The 19,716-nt window shown below is 46.6% G+C and overlaps 1 protein-coding gene across 9 annotated transcripts in view; it reads left to right on the forward strand.

The window, feature by feature from the left end:
• LOC135916263 (uncharacterized) overlaps positions 1-19,716 on the forward strand; it is a 303,600-nt gene that overhangs the window by 16,558 nt on the left and 267,326 nt on the right. For all 9 annotated transcript variants that reach the window (XM_070520992.1, XM_070520999.1, XM_070521000.1 and 6 more), the window contains exon 4: positions 8,947-9,116. The gene's annotated coding sequence lies outside the window, so the exon portion shown is untranslated. The remainder of the gene's footprint in view (positions 1-8,946; positions 9,117-19,716) is intronic.

Below are 19,716 nucleotides of genomic sequence, written 5' to 3' on the forward strand. Positions count from 1 at the left end.
TTTACTGATTTCGGTTATCCATATATTATTGTATTTGTATTGTTTTATGCGAGGTACTTCCTGGCCCTGTATCAACAGTGTGTTCACTGTTTTAATTGTTAACATACCACGTAATTTTTAACGGTAAATTTTGAGACCTAAATTCTTCCCTTCTTGTTCATTGTTATTAGTTAGAAGTTGGAGATCACTTTGTATCTTAGCTATCAACACAATGCCGTCCGCATAAAAAAAACTGGAAGCTGCTACTTATCGTGCACATCTGTATAGAAACGGGAGATTAAGCCTCATGTTCACTCCTTCTAGCGCCCTTTACATCCTTACCATGTGCACCATAAACAACAGCGGGCACCCTTTTCTTAGTCCTTTGGATATATCAACATTCTCCTTGCTCGTCATCCCTTCTCAATCAACGCAAATAGTATTATCTTGCTAAATCTCCCTCAAAAAAGTCGTGTACGCTCGTTGCCTAAGCCTTCTTGCCCAAGAATATCGCACAGAATGAGGTGCTTGACGTTGTGATAGGTTCTGGTAATGCGAAGGAAGGAAGTGCCCTTACATAGAAGGTAAGGGGGTCGACACATTCCAAAGCTATCAGCTGGACCCACACACTTTCTTCTTATATTTGTCATCTCTCGGACCCCTCTCCTCATTCCCTTCACTGCTGCCCGATGTTCGGGCGTCAGCAGCGGGTGAGACATTAGCGGCCATCTCGTCAGGCCTTCCTCCTCTCCGTTGGCCAAGCTGCGAGTGCTCGCCGCGGCCTCCGCTGACAGTGACCTGTTTCAGGCGACAGTCGTTGCCTAACTATTGAGCAGGTGGTTGCCGAGTAAGGCAGTGAGCGTAGTCGGTTCCTTCAAATCACTTTTGGGGCCACTGGTCTTGCAGCGAATGGGTACTTACAGGCGCGGATTATTTAGTAGTTTGTGCGCTACGATTGCGGCAAAAAATATATAATTCGCCGAACACGAAAAGCTAAAAACGACTCAAAGGCATGTTTTATGGGAGTAAATAACAGTTTTGCCATCAAAAACCTGGCCCTTAAATAAAAAAAGTAAAAGAAATGGTTCAACAACATTTTTAATTGGCCGCTTTAATTAATCAATTCTTCTCATCCCCGCAGGGGCGTCTGCGTCAGCAGGCATTTGGTGTGTTGCGATACCACGTACCCGAGCACACGAGGGTCGGACCCTCCCGCGTGTAGCCATGCGTGGCTTAGCCGTGTCTGGGGAAAGGGCGATCCTGGGGGTTGCGTTGATGCTGGGTGTTTGGACCTTTAAGGCCCCCGGCGGAGGCAACACATCCCTTTGGCCTCTGCTTCACATAGATGGCACCCCCAGACTGACCCACCCGGGGGAAATCGGTAGTTGCCTTTTCCTGTGTCTCTCTCCCTCCAGCCTTCGTCTTTCTCTGATTTTCATCGTTCCTGTCTCCTTCTCATTTCTTTATTACTTCCGATCTTCCTGGCAGGAAGGGTTAACCTTGTGTGAGTAGCCAACCTGGGTTATGTCATATTTGGTTATAGTGGCAGCGTACAGCTGGCATTTGTAGGCCCTGTTTTTAAGGCCCTGCAGCGTCCCCTTGTTGGGCTCCACGGTGGGTGGCTGGCGCTACTGCCGAAACATACACTCCCACTTATGGTTAGTTCTTTCCCTCCACTATGTGATCGCTCCCTGAAAAGGGGGCCCACCGAAGAAATCTTTGAAGTTTTTGGACGCCAAAAAGAAACTTTCCCGCGATTTCATGCAATCCATTCTGAAAAACAAGGAAAACAAGCATGAACAGTCTCACCTTTTGTTGTTTCAAAAACCCTAACTCAGGCATTTGGACCAGGTTATAAAGCATCAAAGATTGCTAGCGGTGATCTCATTTTGGAGCTCCGCGACAAAAAACAACACGAGAAACTGCCTAACCTTCTATCATTTGGAGCTGTCCCAGTGACAGTTACCCCGCACCGCACGATGAACACCACCCGTGGTGTAGTTTCGGATGATGACCTGATGGAGCTTACGGACGCTGAACTATTAGAAGGCTGGAGCGATCAAAGCGTAAGCAATGTTAAGAGAATTCTGCTAAGGCGCGATGGAAAAGAGATCAAAACAAAACATCTAATTCCTACCTTTGGTTCAAGTGTGCTCCCTGAGAGTATTGAGACAGGATGTGTGCAGCTCCGGGTCAGACAATATGTCCCAAACCCTCTGAGATGTTTTATGTGCCTACGATTTGGCCACAGCTCATTGAACTGCCGCGGCCGCCAAACCTGTGCAAAATGCAGTGCTCATGAGCACTCCGCTGAATCGTGTGAAAACACTCTCCACTGTGTGAACTGTGATGGGGAGCACGCCGCGTACTCGCGGTCGTGCCCATCTTGGAAAAAAGAGAGAGATTATAACGATCAAAGTAAAGGAAAATAGAAGTTTTAAGGAAGCACGCAGGCGGTTGTCCTTCCTGCCAAAGAACACCTTTACCGAAGTGGCGTGTCAGGGGGCAGCGCCACAATGGTCTCCGGCGGCTGACCGTCCCACAACCAGTGCAACCAGTGAGGCGGCAGCGATGCCATCACGCCCCCCCCCCCCCCCCGTGGCTGCAGCTAGCGCTGCTACGCCAACACAGCAGACGGGGCCATCTACCTCCAGGCAGGTGACCTCAAAGGCCTCGTCCAACGTACCGATGCCTTCACGCCAAACAAAGCCCTCGGAAGAGCGCGTGTCCAGCGCCTCGCAGGAGGTGATGGACACAACCACCAGCAAGCCGGCGCCACTAGCGCCTAAGGAGCGGCGAGGCACTCTCGATCGCTCCAAAAGAGAAAAAACGCCCGTCAAGGCGCCTGAAAAAGGCCCGTGAGCTAATCCTCATCTCTTCAACACACAGCACCCAACATATATAGCATAATGGATACACAAATACTACAATGGAATGTGAGAGGACTTCTCCATAACCTCCACGACATTAGAGAACTCCTACACAAACACAATCCCAAGTTGCTGTGTGTTCAAGAGGCATGTCTAAAATTAACACACACGAACTTTCTAAGGAAATATGCCATTTCCCGCAAAGACCGTGATGATGCACTCACCTCGTCGGGGGGTGTAGCCATAATAGTCGATAAAGGCGTATCATGTCAGCAAATAAATCTCCGGACCCCCCTCGAGGCAGTTGCAGTACGAGCTGTGCTATTCGGTAAGCTAATCACGGTTAGTTCGGTGTACGTCTCTCCTTCTTGTCAACTTACTAAAACAGTTCGAAAGCTTCATTGATGAACTTCCTCCGCCATTTACAGTCGTTGGTGACCTAAATGCACATAACCCCCTGTTGGGTAACACGCGTTCCGATGCGCGTGGGCGCCTGATATAAAATTTTCTGTTTTCTTCAGGTGCATGTTTATTGTATAGAACCAACGTACTACAATGTTACACATAAAACATACTCGTCCATAGACTTGAGCATAGCTTCGACCTCATCATTTCCGTACCTGGAGTGGTCTGTTCTCAAGAACCCCCCTGTGAGTGACCACTTCCGAATTACATTAAATCTAACAAAACCGGATACATGCTCGCCCCATTTCCCTCGATGGAACCTCGAATCGGCAAACTGGGAACTGTTTTGAGAACTGACATATTTAGGCGTAGACGACATTTCTGATTTTAATATAGACGATGCTGTGGCATACCTAACTGGTTTTATTATTGACGCTGTAACGAAATGCATTAAACAATTTAACGAACTGGCAAAGAACGGTCGCATCCCATGGTGGAATGACGAATCTCGAAAAGCACGCAAAAATCAAAACAAACCTTGGGGATAGCTTCGCAGTTCTCCAACAGCTGAAAATCTTATTAATTTTAAATAGGTTAAATCACAAGGCAGGAGAACACGTCGACGTGAAAAGAGAGAGAGAGCTGGGAGCGTTACATATCTGGGATAAATTCATACAAAGATGAAACAAAGGTGTGGAATAGGGTAAATAAACTGAAAGGCTGGGAGACGAACCCACTTCCCTTAATAAGTACCCAAGGAGATGGCCTGGAAGACCAGGCAGACGGTATGAGTGAACACTTTGCCTATATCTCCAGTGAATCTCATTCCACGCAATCATTCCTCAAGTTCAAGGAACGTGCAGAGCGACAGCCCCTTGATAGGAAATGTGACCATTATGAAGATTACAACCGCCCGTTCAGTTTAGCTGAGCTTAAAACTTCTCTTGCATATTGCAACAGCTCAGCACCAGGTGGTGACCGTATCATATATAGAATGATCAAGTCCCTCCACCCTGAAACACAGAAAACACTCCTCTCACTTTATAGTGTCATGTGGTGGCCCGATATATTCCATCTTCTTGGAAAGAAGCTCTAATACCTATACTCAAACAAGGCAAGGACCCGTCCTTGCCTAGTAGTTACAGACCTATCGCTTTGACAAGCTGCCTTTGCAAGCTTTTTGAAAAAAATGATAAACCGACGCTTAGTATATCGCCTTGAAAGCAACGGACAATTAGATCCTTACAGCGTGGCTTTAGAGAAGGCATACCCCGTGGTCCGTATTGAGGCAAATATAAGGGATGCCTTAATACACAAACAGTTTTTCTTCTCCGTATTTCTTGATTTGGAGAAAGCATATGATACCACATGGCGCTTTGGTATTATCCGAGACCTTTCCACTATGGGTATCCGCGGCTTTATGCTGTGTATCATCGAAAATTACCTTTCTAACCGCACATTTCGTGTAAGGGTCGGCCATGCCTTGTCGAGGTCTTTCACCCTGGGAACTGGTGTTCCACAAGGTGGTGTGCTAAGCTGCACACTATTTATTGTGAAAATGAATTCCTTAGGCATGGCTGTCCCACGAACGATGTCATACTCTGCATATGTAGATGATGTGCAGCTTGGTTTTAGATCATGCAACTTAACTATCTGCGAACGCCATGTCCAGCATGCCTTAAATAAAGTGGCGAAATGGGCTGAAGAAAACGGTTTCAGGTTGAGCCCACAGAAAAGTACATGCGTTCTTTTTACGAAGAGAGGAACAGTACCATGTCCTGTTATTTAGCTCTCGGGTAGCAGATTACCCGTAAGTGCCGAGCACAAGTTCCTCGGCATCATATTGGACTCGAAACTGACATTCATCCCGCATATTAAATACTTGAAGGCTAATTGTCTTAAAACAATGAACTTATTGAAACTTCTATCAAGCACAACTTGGGGCAGTGACAGAAAATGTCTTTTGAACTTCTATAGGTGTCTTGTCGGCTCACGTCTTGACTACGGCTCTATAGTATTATCAGTCCGCTACACCAAATGCTTTAAAGATGTTGGACCCTGTCCATCATTTAGGAATCCGCCTCGCGACCGGATCCTTCAGGACAAGCCCCGTACAAAGCCGTTATGTAGAAGCAAATGTATGGTCACTCCATCTACAGAGATCATATAGCAGTTTTACATATTTCCTTAAAATAAATTCAAACCGCGAACATCCCTCTTATTCATGCACAAAGGATATGACCGCTGCCATACTCTTCAATAACCTACCTGCAGCGAGAAGGCCGTTCTCTTTGCGTGCAAGAAACCTTAGTGAGGAAATGGGTGTTCCGGTGCTCGAACATTGTCTTATGGCTCCAGCGAAAATATTACCGCCATGACAGTGGCAGCTGATAGAGTGTGACACATCCTTTGTAAAGGTCACTAAAAATGCGCTAGAGACACATATCAAAATGCATTTCTTGGAGCTCCAGTACAATTACCCGTGCACAGAGATTTACACAGACGTTTCTAAGTCGCATGCCGGGTTGTCCTACGCAGCCGTTGGTCCATCCTTCTCGGAATCCCGTGTACTGCACCCTGAAACGAGTATATTTAGGGCTGAGGCCCATGCACTATTGTCGGCTGTGAAACATATCAGAAAATCAAATCTTCAAAAAACAATTATATTTACAGACTCCTTAAGCGTCGTAAAAGCCTTGAAGTCACTCTGTAAACACAGAAACCCCGTACTTACTAAGCTCTATTCCATTCTCTGTAGAGCGTATATGTCTAACCAGCATCTCATTATATGCTGGGTACCTGGCCATAGAGGCATCGAGGGGAATGTACTAGCTGACAAAATGGCTACATCAATCACCTTGCAAGCTATTATTCCTACGGCTGCTGTCCCTGTCATAGATCTGAAGCCTCTTACGGAAGAATCTGTGAAGCCACTGGCAACACTTGTGGGACAATGAAACAAATAATAAGCTCCATTTGATTAAGCCAAGGACAGCTTTCTGGCCCCCCGTTACAAAAACAATATGGACTGATGTCCTATTCTGTAGACTCAGGAGAGGACACACATATGGTACTCACAATTTTCTGCTTACTGGAAACGACCCTCCCACCTGTGGTAGATGTGGTGAAAGGTTCACCGTCCTCCACGTCCTCGTTGAGTGTCGGGAAGCCGAAAGAGAAAGAAGGAAACATTGTCCTCTAGCATACCGTTATTGTCTCCCTTTCCATCCTGCTATGTTTATAGGCAAAGAAGCCCTTTTTACCACCAAACCTATGCTGGATTTCTTGAAAGATGTGGTCTTGCATGTGAATAGCCTAAATGTTTCGTAGCACATCCTCTGTACAGAGGATGGTGCTGTGATATTAGTCTTTGTACAGCACACGCCTTCAGGTCCTTGCGCTTCAAGGAATCTGTTAGGGCAGTAGTGCTTTTCGAATTTTTATCCAAATGATCAATCGTACATCGCAACTCTTTTACAATGCACCTTTCGCGTCCTTGGCACACTTCATAGTTTTTGTCATAGTTTTATTACATGTAGCTCTTACACACTTTACAGTGGCCATCTTTTAGGCCCCTTTACAGCCCCATACCATTAGTTCCTCGTAATATATTGCTAGACTTTGATATAATTACCATTGGCTTGGCGCTCTTTGGCCAAACCTGGCCCTTGCACCATAAAACTTCACACACATCATCAGCATCATCACCACCACCACCACCACCACCACCATCATCATCATCATCATCATCATCATCATCATCATCATCATCATCATCATTATAATCATCAATTCTTCTCATGGCGGAAAAGGAGCTTTTGCGGATACAGGGGAGATGTATACAAGGGAGTATGCTGTACAAACTTAGAAACATTTGGTTGCTAACTGAAGTAACAGGCATTATATCAGCGACCACACGCAAACATGAAGACATCACAATCAATGAACGCGGAAACTCGCGGTCGAAATGCTCGTGCGAGCAAGACACGGAGTAAGACATTTAGGAGGTGAAACTCCCGTCAGCGCGAGCGAGCGCGGGCGACCAGGTAAGGTCACAATTGTTGTATGTGCCGCCGGGGCCGTATACAGTGGCGGCGCCATGCGGTGCGTCATAGAAGTCGCAGCGAAAAAAATATGCAGCGCCGCCCGGGCAGGCGGCTTCGGCGCGCTCTCAACGGCGGTAATTTCTTTCCAGGCCGCGAGTCGCCGCTGGCACGATAACGCCTCCGCGGGCTTGTGACCTTTTCTCGTCGCCGCAAACAGTGGAGTTTCCACTCCTAAATCTTTCTTGCTCCGTAAAGCAAGAGCGGCAGCAGTAGCAGCGAGCGAAGCGTTCTTCGTCTATTGCGTCACTGAAAACTCGCGAGAACAGACAAAGCGCACAAAGGTATGAGCGGTCTCCAGGTCGCTTTGAAGATGTGGCGTGCGCCACGCCGCGCGGCCATGCAAAGTACGCACTTCCCGAGCTTCCTGTACTTGCTTTCCTGCATATATGGTGTGCGAGATTGAGCCGCGATCGTCAGTTACCCTTGAATCCGGTCGCGAAAGGCGCACATGAAGCAGAAACACAACGCCGCCCCCCCCCCCCCCCCCCTCTAACTCACAAAAGCCCACCTTCTTCCGCACGACGGAAGACGGAGCTCTTTCTCTCCGCTTTCTTTGCGCGCGCCAGATTGAGCCGTGACCGTCGGCTGCCATCGCGTGCTTGCACTCGCACATTGACCATATGACGTGCGGCGACACTGTTATCGGCCTAGGACTTTATACGGGACATCACAGTGACGGCGCCGGCAAAAATGCGAACTGGAGGGTCCAAATATTTGTTATCTCAATAAAAAGGCAGAATGGCGATCTCGCCTAATAGTGTTCACTTAGCTATGCCAGCCATATCTCTCTGTGAATATTGGTATTATGTTAAACATGATTAATTCTTCTGGAAACGGGTGTGCGTTGCGCTTGAATGTGTGCGTACAACACGTCGATAACGTTCACCTAACGTTCGTTCACCCTTATTAACCCTATGTTGCTGCGGTGCGCATAAACACCATGCTCTTCGTCTCCGTGGTATGGGGCGAGATAAGTGCATCATGTTGTTCAGGCAGCGATCGTTCGGAATGTGTGTCAGCCCCAGTCATTTCACCTCTCTATGATAACCATACAGAACTTGTACACATTGTTTTTTTAGGCGCCATTCATCGTGGAGCTGTTAGCTATTTCTGTTCTTTTGCTATTGCGCCTTTCAGTTTTCACTTGTTGATGGAAATATTAAACGAGCCCGTTCACGGTGAATAGCACTTCATCATTTAGCCGAGGTCACGGGAATTCGCCCAAAAAAGTCGCTGCTGAAACCGCTGCGCCGCCGTTACTACGTGTGACAGTAGCCTTAACATTTTTCTTTTATTGCAGGCGCTTTTGCAAAATTTATACAATTACAACCAGGGCACTTTTGTAGAGCTATACATTGTCGCATTGTCGGGTTCTATTAGTATCTTAATGAATAATTTCTCCTTGTGCATTTTTTGCTAGATACACCTAGAGTTCAAAGCTACTTGGTATCCAATAGTTGTTGCAAATAAAACTGCACCAGCGTGGTTACCATGCAGTGAATGAAGCTTAGAGGTTTTTGGCGAAAACTGCTGGGTATATCCGCGAGCAAATTGTAGTTTACTTTCATTTTTCTGGTTTCTTACAGAGGCCGACATTGTCATGTATGAGCGTCTACTTCCCGAAAAAGGCTTATTTGAGGTCTTCTGCAATGCGAATAGACAAAGCATCGATGAAACGGACGGAGGGTACATCGACCTTCTTGTCATAATCCATCCAGACATTCCACCAACTGAAGTTACCGGCAATAACGAAAATGTAAGTGCAAGATTCCGAGCTCTATTTTGCGCTACTCCTGAAGCATTGTTCTCAGATGCAGTACGCAACCACCGTTCGACAGCAGATGACAAGGCGCTTTCATTTGTTTTTGGTACCATGGTGGCCCTTGTGCGATTGTTGTGTATCATTCTAATGGGACCACTGTTACGTGGCATTTTGTATTACCTGATGGTTTGATTTTTTATTTAGTTGCCAAGGCCCATTTACAGAACCCATACACACTTAGAAAAAACAATGATGTAAAGAAAGCATGCTTTCTTTGCATTTATTAGGCACAGCACAAATTTCTGCAAAACCATGTTTTTCTAGCAGTCTAGTAACCATGTTTTTCTAGCAGTCTATAACTTCCACGCACTTTTTCAAAAAATGCCCGCGGAAGACACTGCACACATTACCGGACATCTTGAGTGTACAATTGTAAGGAGAAGCCTTCACACCAATGCGAGCATATGAGATGGGTGGATGGATGTATGCCGTGAGCTTCCCCTTTGAAGCAGGGCGGTGGGTAGCGCCACTCAGCTTCTTTCCTTATATTTCCGAATGTGTCAGCTAGTTGATTTTTTTGACACACAAGAGGTTCCCAGCATCAAGCTATCTGAACCAATAGTGGGAAATTTGTTATTGTAGGCCTGCGTTGTTTGTGGTCTGCCTAAGTTTCTGCCACCAAACCTCGAATAGCCTTCTAATAATCACTGTTGCGGACATGTTTACTTTCCCTCTGCTATCCTTGAACAGAAGTGCTACAAACAGGACAGGATTGCTTAAGCTAACAGCCGAGTATATATCTTCACATTCTAATAAAACATACTCCATCGTTTCCCTAGCTTCACTGCAGAAAGAATATATTTCCTCTTGCTTGGTCTTTCACGCTTTCTAATCACGCGTCCTAACGTATCCTAACGCAGCCTGATCTCGCTTCGAAAAGTAAAGAGCGTGCTGTGGCATTATCCAAAATTATTTCTTTCCTACATTAGTTTTTTTTTACTTTTTCAGTAGTTACTCATAGCCGTTTTGTTTTCCATTGCCGCCCCGCATGAGATTATTCCAGCCTCTCTACCTCTTTTTTTGACGTTCCCTGTTGCCATATTGCCATTTCTTACGTTCACTGTGAGTAAACAATTCTTTCTTGTACAAATATATTAACACTATCCTAACCGATGTCCGTGCTTTTATATCTGTCAGTCGTTCTCCGATAGCAATTTTACTCTGAGCTTCCCCAATTTCAAGTCTTGTCTCGGCCATATCACGTTGCAGTACAACTTATTAAAGGTTTTCCCGCGAGCGCCCAATACGAGGCGCTCTATTGATCTGAAGTTGCCATCAGGTTGCGATTGTTCCTCTGATCTCAAGCAAAGAACGGCATTTCTAAATGCAAGTCCTGGAACAACTACAACTTTCGACATACCCCGGAGCACCTCATACCTATTGTACTCCCATTGCTCTCTGTGCTACATCGCGGCCGCATTTCCCTTCTCCTTTGTGTAAGCCAGACGAGTAGCACGCAACAAAAAGCACTTTATTCCGAAACGCTGCCGGGTATATAAGGAGCAGTGCGATAAGTAGTGCGCGTGTTGCACATGCGCACTGGTTGACTTCCAGGCATAATATTGCGCTCCAGTACATCTTCCCTTCTTTGAAAAAAAACGAAAAAAGAAGGAACATCGATGAACATTTTCATTTGCAAACAAGGATTGCTTTGCTGTTTACGTTCTGGAAGTTGATAACGTTACGGCTCTTGGCGTACCCGTTCACTTCTTCGAAGTGGGGCTTGAATTGCGTCTGCTGGAGTACTTGGCACAGCCTGTCTTCGGGTTTCTGCTTCTGATTCAGAAGGCTGAGCAGCTTCTGTGGCCCTGAGATGCTCTCTTGTATGGCGTAACTGCTGTCCACTGCCTGTAGCCACTAAGTAGGATCGCGGTGGCCCTGCAGGACCAATTACCACGGCCGGGGCCCACGTGGTGGGTGTCGTACACGGACGTTGTGGGTATCGTATACGTATGTCGTTGTGGGTCGTTCTGCTGTGGCTGTCGTACACGGACGTTGTGGGTATCGTATACGTATGTCGTTGTGGGTCGTTCTGCTGTGGATGTCGTATACGGACACTATGTTTCCGCTACGAAGGTCTGGCAAAGCCCGTGTTGTTTTGTTGTAGTAGGGACACTGTTATGTCGTATTTCTTGTATTCGCTGACGAACTGCTTCCGTTGGTATCGTCTTGGGCTCCAGGTGGCAGTTGAGAACCGGGAGTTTGCTTCTGGTGTGACGTCCCATGAACCTTTGAGCTGGCGACTACAACTGTTCGTCCCTTGGAGTATTCCGCCACTCCAACAATGCACTGTAAAATTCAAGGGTGGAAAACGGGCAATTTTTAGCAGATGTTTATCTTCCTGAATGGCACGCTCTGCCAAGCCGTTGGCGCGCGGGTGGCACGGGCTAGAAGTGGTGTGGCTGATATTAAATTGACCTGTGAATGCTTGAAATGTTGCAGTGATTAAAGGAGGGCCGCGGTCAGTGCACAGTTTGGCGGGAGTGCCATGTGTCGCGAAGATTTCTGCACTTGCATTGATTACAGTTGCAGCGGTAGTCCGATTAAGCTTGCGAACCTCGAAGAGAAACGAGTAAGAATCTACCACTATGAGGTAATAATTGTCTTCGTGGTGAAAAAGATCGACCCCAACAACCTGCCATGGCAAACTCGGTAGTTCGTGGCTCAGCATGGGCAGCCTTGCATTCCTTCTTTTGTACTTCTCGCAAACTGCGCTTGACTTCACTACATCAGAAATGTTGGCGTTCATGTTTGGCCATTATATTTCCTGTCTTGCTCTCGCCTTCATTTTGTCTTCGCCACAATGTGAAGCGTGGAGCAGGCCAAGAACTTCCTTGCGTTTTGACGGAGGAATTAAAACTTTGTTGCTTCTAAGAAGCAGCCCATCCTCGATGTGTAGCTTATCACGGTAGCTCCAGTATGGCTTTAAGGCATCCGGGAGCTGCTGCTTGCTTTTGGGCCACTCTGTACCCGCGTAACTGCAGAGTTCAGTCATGAGGGTGTCCTTATCAGTCTCCTTACTGATACTGAGCAGCTGTTCATCTGAAAAAGGTAACGAAGAAACAACATTGACTTGAAAGTGCTCTGTTTCATCCACCGGCTCTATTTTGCAAGGAAAGCGGTAAAGTGCGTCGGCCAAAGACAGTTCCTTTCCTGGTTTGTATATCACGCTGATATGGAATCTTTGAAGCGTGAGGCGCCTGCGTTGAAGGCGAAGTGGGCAATCCCAAAGAGGCTTCTTGAAAATCGATTCCAGTGGTCGGTGGTCTGATTCTACCGTGACCAGTGGTTGACCGAGTATGTAGTCCTTGCATTTCATGCAGCCATGAACTATGGCTGGGGTTTCCTATTAAATTTGTGCATACCGCTGTTGTGTGGCATTTAAGGAGCGGGACGAATATGCAATGGAGTGATCATCTTGCAAAATGACTGCTACGACACCATACTGGCTCGCGTCCACGGACAGTTTCACTGGCTTGGACTGGTCAAAGTATGCTAGGACTGGTGCTGTGGCAAGACTAGCTCGTAAGTTTTGGAAACTGTTTTCCTGCACTTCCCGTCCGCGTCCAAGCGATGTCCTTCTTAAATAGCTCCCGAGTAGGTGCAGATGCGACTGACAGGTTTGGGATAAATCGAGACACAAACTTTATCATTCCAAGAAAAACTTGAAGCTCCTAACGGTTCTTTGACGGTGGAACTTGCAGGATGTCGTGAATTCTGTCTGGGTCCAGTGACAGCCCTTCTGCGGTGAGGGGGTGGCCCATGTAACGTACACTGGCCTGCAAGAATTAGCACTTTTTATAGAGCTTTAGATTACGTTCCCCATAGCGTTCAAGCAAAGCGGTGAAGTTCGTGTCCTGCTCCTGCCTTGTCTTTTCCCAGATCAATATATTGTCCATTGCGACAGCTACACCAGCCAAGCTTCAGCGACCTCGCGCATGTTGCGTTGAAAGACCTCTGGTGCTGATGTGAAGCCGAATGACATGCGCAGAAATCTGTACCTTCCGAACGGCGTGCTTATGGTGCAACTTTCTTCATCGAGGGTTAATTGCCAGAACCCTGACGCTGCATCATGGGTGGAAAAATATTTGGCTCCTTGCAGCCGCGGCAGTACGTCTTCCAATGTAGGCACATGGTAATGCTCCCGCAAAATCGCCTTGTTTGAGTCGGAAGGATCCAAGCATATGCGTATCTTATCCTTTTTCAGTACTACGACCATATAGCTAGACGACGAGCAAGGCTCTGTCATCTTTGCAATGACGCCATCGCGTTCCATCTCGTCGGGCTTCACTTTCACGGGCCATTGGAGGGCGACGGGAATTCTCATCGCTGGTTTTATGGTTGGTCGTACATCGGGCTTCAGGTGCAGGCGATAGGCGACGCCCTCAAGTTGTCCTATGCCCTGGAAGATGTCTTCAAAGCCAGATACGAGGATCTCGGACAGTTCGTTGACGGCATCTATGCGTTTTATCAGGCCCAGTTTCTTAGCGACGTGTCCGCCTAATGTAACTGGTACATCATGGACAACAACTAAAAACGTGACCTCGGTGCATCGAGTCTTATTAGAAACGAGCAGGATTATCTTTCCGATTGCTTGTTCTGTGTGGCAGAAAAACGTACGCAAGGTTGCGTAACAGTTCTGCGCAGGCGGCGCGGGCAACTTTCAAAAGACCGTTTCTGGCAGAACACAACAGTTCGTCCCTGTGTCTATCTTACATTTGGTCATGATACTAGCCACATTTAACACTGACACCCAGTGTTCGTCACTCGTGATCGCTTGAACTTTCAACGCTTTAAAGAAGTATGTCTCGTCATCAGCCCATCTTCGTCACCAGCCATTTCCACCTGCCGCATGTGCCGTCTTTCTGGCCGTGTTTTCGAGCTTCGTGTGCGGCATAAACTAGCATAATGGTCTCGGCCATTACAATTTTTGCAATACCTCCCAATTGCTGGGCATCTTGCCGCTTTTGTGATGTTGTAAGCCACATTTTGGGCAGGTGGCACTCTTTGCTTTTACAGCGTCAATGTTGATTTCCGATTCAAAAGAAGTGCTGCCGCCCTGGTTGCCTCACATTTCAGCGACCTGTCCTTTGCTCTGTTCTTTAGCACGGCAAATCTCAGCCGTTCTTGCGTAGTTCGGATTTTCAGAAATAAGTCTCTGCTGCAATTCTTAGTCTCTTATTCCAAGGATTATTCTACTGCGTAGAAGTTTACCTTCAATCTCGCCAAATTCACAGTGCGCAGCTACAGTCTTCAGTTCTGTGAGCCATTCGTTAAATGATTCGTCTTCGCGCTGGCTCCTGGAACCAAACCGAAACTCGTTGTAGGTGAGACTTGTAACTGGTCCGTAATGTTCTTCAAACTTCTGCATTAATACTTTGCGACCATTCTGCTTCCCGTTTTCAAAATTTAAGGTGCGGAAAACAGGCCTTGCATCTTCACCGATAGTCATTAAAAATGTAGCGGTCTGAACATCCTGGGGCTGTAGACTCAGCCTTGTCGCTGATGCAAAAAGTTCGAACTCACTTTTCCAGATTTTGCAGTTGTGGAAAATAGCGGCAGTAACGTCGAGTGGCTTGGTTGGTGGTAGCAGAGTCGAAGTCATCGTTGTGGCTTGTGGTTCTCGTTCCGGATGAGCCCTTGCTTCGTTCATGGGAATTAATACTGCTGCTACGCTGGGATCCTATGGCAAAACTTGCCGCATGGGCAGGAACTAACTGCCGTGCCCAATTCTGACGCCATGTAAGCCAGACGAGTAGCAGGTAACAAAAAGCACTTTATTCCGAAACGCAGCCGGGTTTATAAGGAGCACTGACATAAGAAGTGGGCGTGTTGCACATGCGCACTGGTTGACGTCCAGGCATAATATTGCGCTCCAGCACATTTTGGTATTGATTTTTTTGTTTCCTTTTATATATTGCCATCGTTACGGTATACACCTGGGTATTTGCATTCCCTTACCCGAGGCATACCACTGTCCTGTATTGACAGTGTCTGTTCACTTCTTTTTAATGCCATACATATTACCAAATTTTTTAACGCTAAACTTCAATACAAATATTCCACTTCACCTGTCGAAGACATTAGCCAGACGTTTCATATAAATTTGCCTGTCAGCGAGCAACACAATGTCGTCGGCATGAAAAAAAATTGGGAGCTGCTGCTCTATAATCGTGCCCGCCTTAGGTCATCATCACCGCCATCATCCTGGCGACGCCCACTGCAGGGCCAAGGCCTCTCCCATACTTCTCCAACTACCCCGGTCATGTGCTAATTGTGGACATGTGTCCCTCCAAACTTGTTAATCTCCTTCGTGCAGCCAACTTTCTCCCGCCCCCTGCTACGCTTCTATTCTCTTTGAAGCCAGTCCGTAACCCTTAAAGACCACCGGCTATCTTCCCTCCTCATTACACGCCCTGCCGATGTCCATTTACTTTTCTTGATTTTAACTAAGATATCATTAACTCGCGTTTCTTCCCTCATCCAATCTGCTGTATTCTTGTCCCTTAACGTAACACAGATCATTCTTCTTCCATAGCTCATTGAATCGTCTTCAATTAAAGTAGAACCTTTTTCGTAAGCTTCCAGGTTTCTGCCCCGTACTTGAGTACTGGTAAGACACAGCTGTTATACACTTTTCTCTTGAGGGATAATGTCCGCCTTCTGTTGATTATCTGAGAATGCCTGCCAAACGCACTCTAGCCCATTCTTATTCTTCTCATTACTTCAGTCCCATGATCCAGATTTACGGTCACTACCTTTCCTAAGCAGATGTATACCCTTACCACTTCCAGTGCCTCACTACTTATCGTAAAGTGCTGCTCTCTTCCAAGACTGTTAAACATTCCTTTAGTTTTCTGGAGAATAACTTTCAGACCCACCCTTCTGCTTTGCCTCTCTAGGTCACTGACCATGCATTGCAATTGGTTCCCTGAGTTACTAAACAAGGCAATATCATCAGTGAATTGCAAGTTACTAAGGTGTTCTCGAATAACTCTTATCCCCAATTCTTCCCTATCAAGGTCTATAAATGCCTCCTGTAAAATGCCGTGAATAGCATTGGAGAGATGGTAAATCCCTAACTGACGCTTTCTTTATTGGGATTTTGTTGCTTTCTTTGTGGAGGACTACAGTGGCTGGGGAGCCACTATACATATCTTTTAGTATTTTTACATACGGCTGGTTTACATCCCGATTCCGTAATGCATCCATGAATGCTGATATTTCGACTGAATCTAACGCTTTCTCGTAATGAACCAAATACATATATAAGGGTTGGTTATATTCCACAAATTTCTCTATCACCTGATTGATAGTGTGAATGTGGTCTATGGTTGAGTAGCCTTTAATCTCTCGCCTTACGTAGGAGAGAATAAACCCAATGTTCGCTCCTTCTAGCGCCCTTTCTATCCTTACCATGCGCATCATAAAGAATAGCGGGGATAAAGGGCACTTGTTTCTTAGTCGTTTAGAGATGACAGCATTGCCTAAGTCGTTACTCAAGCCTTCTTCCTCCAGAAGATAGCACTGAATGAGGCGCTTAACGTTGTCATACGCTCCGGTAATATAAAGGAAGCAAGTGCCCTTGCATAGACAGTAAGGGGTCTGCTGAACGCAGAACCACCAGCTGGGCCTACTCTCTTCCTTATTATCTTTGTCATCTCTCAGTCCCCTCTCCTCTGACCGATGTTCGGGCGTCACCAGCGCGCGATAGTAGCGGCCATCTCAGCAGGGCTTCCGTTCCCGGTTGACCAAGATCTCAATGTATCTCGGCAAAAGCCTGAAAATTGCCAAGCTGTGGTTGTTGACCTTGCCATCCGTTGATCGGGAGCTTCAGGCGAAAGGCGTTGACTGCGTAATAAACTGTTCGTTACTGAGTGAAAAAATGAACGGATTCGGTTCTTTATTATCAATATTGGGGCCAATGGCCTCGCAGCGAATGGGTCCGTACTGGCACGGAATATTTAGAATTTTGCGTGCTACCTTTGCGACATGCAAAAACAAAATAATTACACCGAATATAACGCGCTAAAACTGATTAAAAGCCAAGTTTTGTGGAACGAAATAACAGTTCTAAGTCTACCGTCAGGAGCCTCACACTTAAATAAATGCAAAAGTAAATGTTTAGATAATATACGTAATTAGCCGGGTAATTGGTTCACCAAGTCTCTTCTTGTCAGAAAAGGAGGACCTTTCGCGGACACAGTGGAGACGTACCGATCTACTGTCTTACTCCACCCCGCCCCCTAAAATGGATTTGCACAGGGCCAGCGCACAGCACATGACAAACTCACGGCTTACTTTCCTCTGAAAGCGGCCGTCGTTGCTTAGTGCCTATGGTGTTGGATGCTACGGTCGAGGTTTCGAGAAAGAGCTCCGGCATCGGCAGCCGCGTTTCGTTGGGGGGAAAACTGCGATAACACCTCTGCACTTAGAGACAGGGGTACACAGCTGGTTGGAATTATTCCGGAGACCCTCACCTCGGCGTGCCTTAAAGTCAGATCGCGGTTTTTACGCGTAAAGCACCAAATGTCATTTAGTTTCATTTACTGTGGAGAGCCAAGACATGTTTAATAATATTTGAAGAGAACCTGCCAGCACGTAAAAACATCGTCATCATCCATTTAAATCACGATTTAAAAGACAGACATATTATTTTTTGACTCATTCCATTAAATTCGTATCAGTGTTTTTCTCCTTCCTGCGGATGCCCGCGACATAAAAATAAACCAAATACAACGTGGCATGCTCGCTTGTGCGGCATGATAGCAGGGCTCCCAAACATTCCGCATACAAACGAACATAGCCTTTAGCCGATTGTGCTGACGCTGCGCCTTCTTATCGCTATCATGAACCGCCACGAGGGAAGCACATCACTGGCGCAAATCGCATGGACAACGCCTGCGTCACCACCCTATCACCTTTTAAGCGCCAGCACAATCTGCTGCAGTGTTGCAGTGGTGGCGTTGAGGTATAACACGTGCCTCGCCTGAAAGAGGTCCGTGGTTCGAATCCCAGTGCCACGCAATTTGCCACCAGATTAAAAAAAGAAGAAAAGAAAAGTCCGTGTGTTGATGAAATTGCATAAACATGCCTGGAGGGTGGCCTGATCAACGTGACCAGAACCGGTAACGCACTCCCACACCAGAGCAGGATTGGCGACCCTGGTGCAGTATTTCGCCACAACCTCCTATATGAACACAACAATAAACCCCGGCCCTCAGTCCCCAGCAGCTGCGAAGCAACTGACAACGGCGGTGGTCAGACCTACGAAGCAGCAGAGGGTGGTGCTAAGAATCCCTGACTCCGGACAGGCCGCTATTGGAATATGAACCTGGCATAGGCAGTAGGAATAGCAGGGGAGAGTTATTAGTAGAGTTTGCAGGACAAAATATTATATGCGGATAAGGAATACCTTCTTCCGCAAGCGGGATAGCCGAAAGTGGTCGTGAAAGGAGCCCGAACGGCGAGACCAGAAACGATATAGACCTCATACTCTGCGCTAACGCTGGCATCATTTAGGATGTGGACGTGCACAGCAAGGTGCGCTGCAATGACCAAAGCATGGTAAGAACTTGAACTAGCTTAGACCTGAGGAGGGAACGCAAGAAATCGCTACATAAGAAGCCCATCAATGAGTTAGCGGTAAGATGAAAAGTAGAAGAATTCCCGATCAAGCTACAGAACAGGTATTCGGCGTTAACTCAGGAAGAGGACCTGAGCGTTGAAGCAATGAACGACAATCTTGTGGGCATAATTGAGCATAAATAAGTGTGCAATAGAAATCAGTGGTAACTGCGTTAGACAGGATATCAATAAGCTATCGTAGGAGACGAAAGATCTGATCAAGAAACGCCAATGTATGAAAGCCTCCAACCCTACAGCTAGAAGAGAACTGGCAGAACTTCTGAAGTTAAACAACAAGCGTAAGACAGCTGACATGAGGAGGTATAATATGGATAGAATTGAACATGCTCTCAGGAATGGACTAATCCTAAAAGCAGTGAAGAAGAAACTAGGAATTGGCAAGAATCAGATGTATGCGTTAAGAGACAAAGCCGGCAATATCATTACAAATATGGATGAGATAGTCCAAGTGGCCGAGGAGTCCTATAGAGATTTATACAGTACCAGTGGCACCCACGACGATAATGGAAAAAAGAATAGTCTAGAGGAATTTGAATCCCACAGGTAACGCCGGAAGAAGTAAAGAAATCCTTGGGAGCTAGGCAAAGGGGGAAGGCAGCTGGGGAGGATCAGGTAACAGCAGATTTGTTGAAGGATGGTGGGCAGATTGTTCTAGAGAAATTGGCCACCCTGTATGCGCAATGCGTCATGACCTCGAGCATACCGGAATCTTGGAAGAACGCTAACATAATCCTCATCCATATGAAAGCGGACGCTAAATACTAGAAAAATTATACACCGATTAGCTTACTGTCAGTTGCCTACAAACTATTTACTAAGGTAGTCGCAAATAGAATCAGGAACACCTTAGACTTCTGTCAACCAAAGGACCAGGCAGGATTCCGTA

Source organism: Dermacentor albipictus, chromosome 6 (genome assembly GCF_038994185.2).
Source record: "Dermacentor albipictus isolate Rhodes 1998 colony chromosome 6, USDA_Dalb.pri_finalv2, whole genome shotgun sequence".
Taxonomy (NCBI): domain Eukaryota; kingdom Metazoa; phylum Arthropoda; class Arachnida; order Ixodida; family Ixodidae; genus Dermacentor; species Dermacentor albipictus.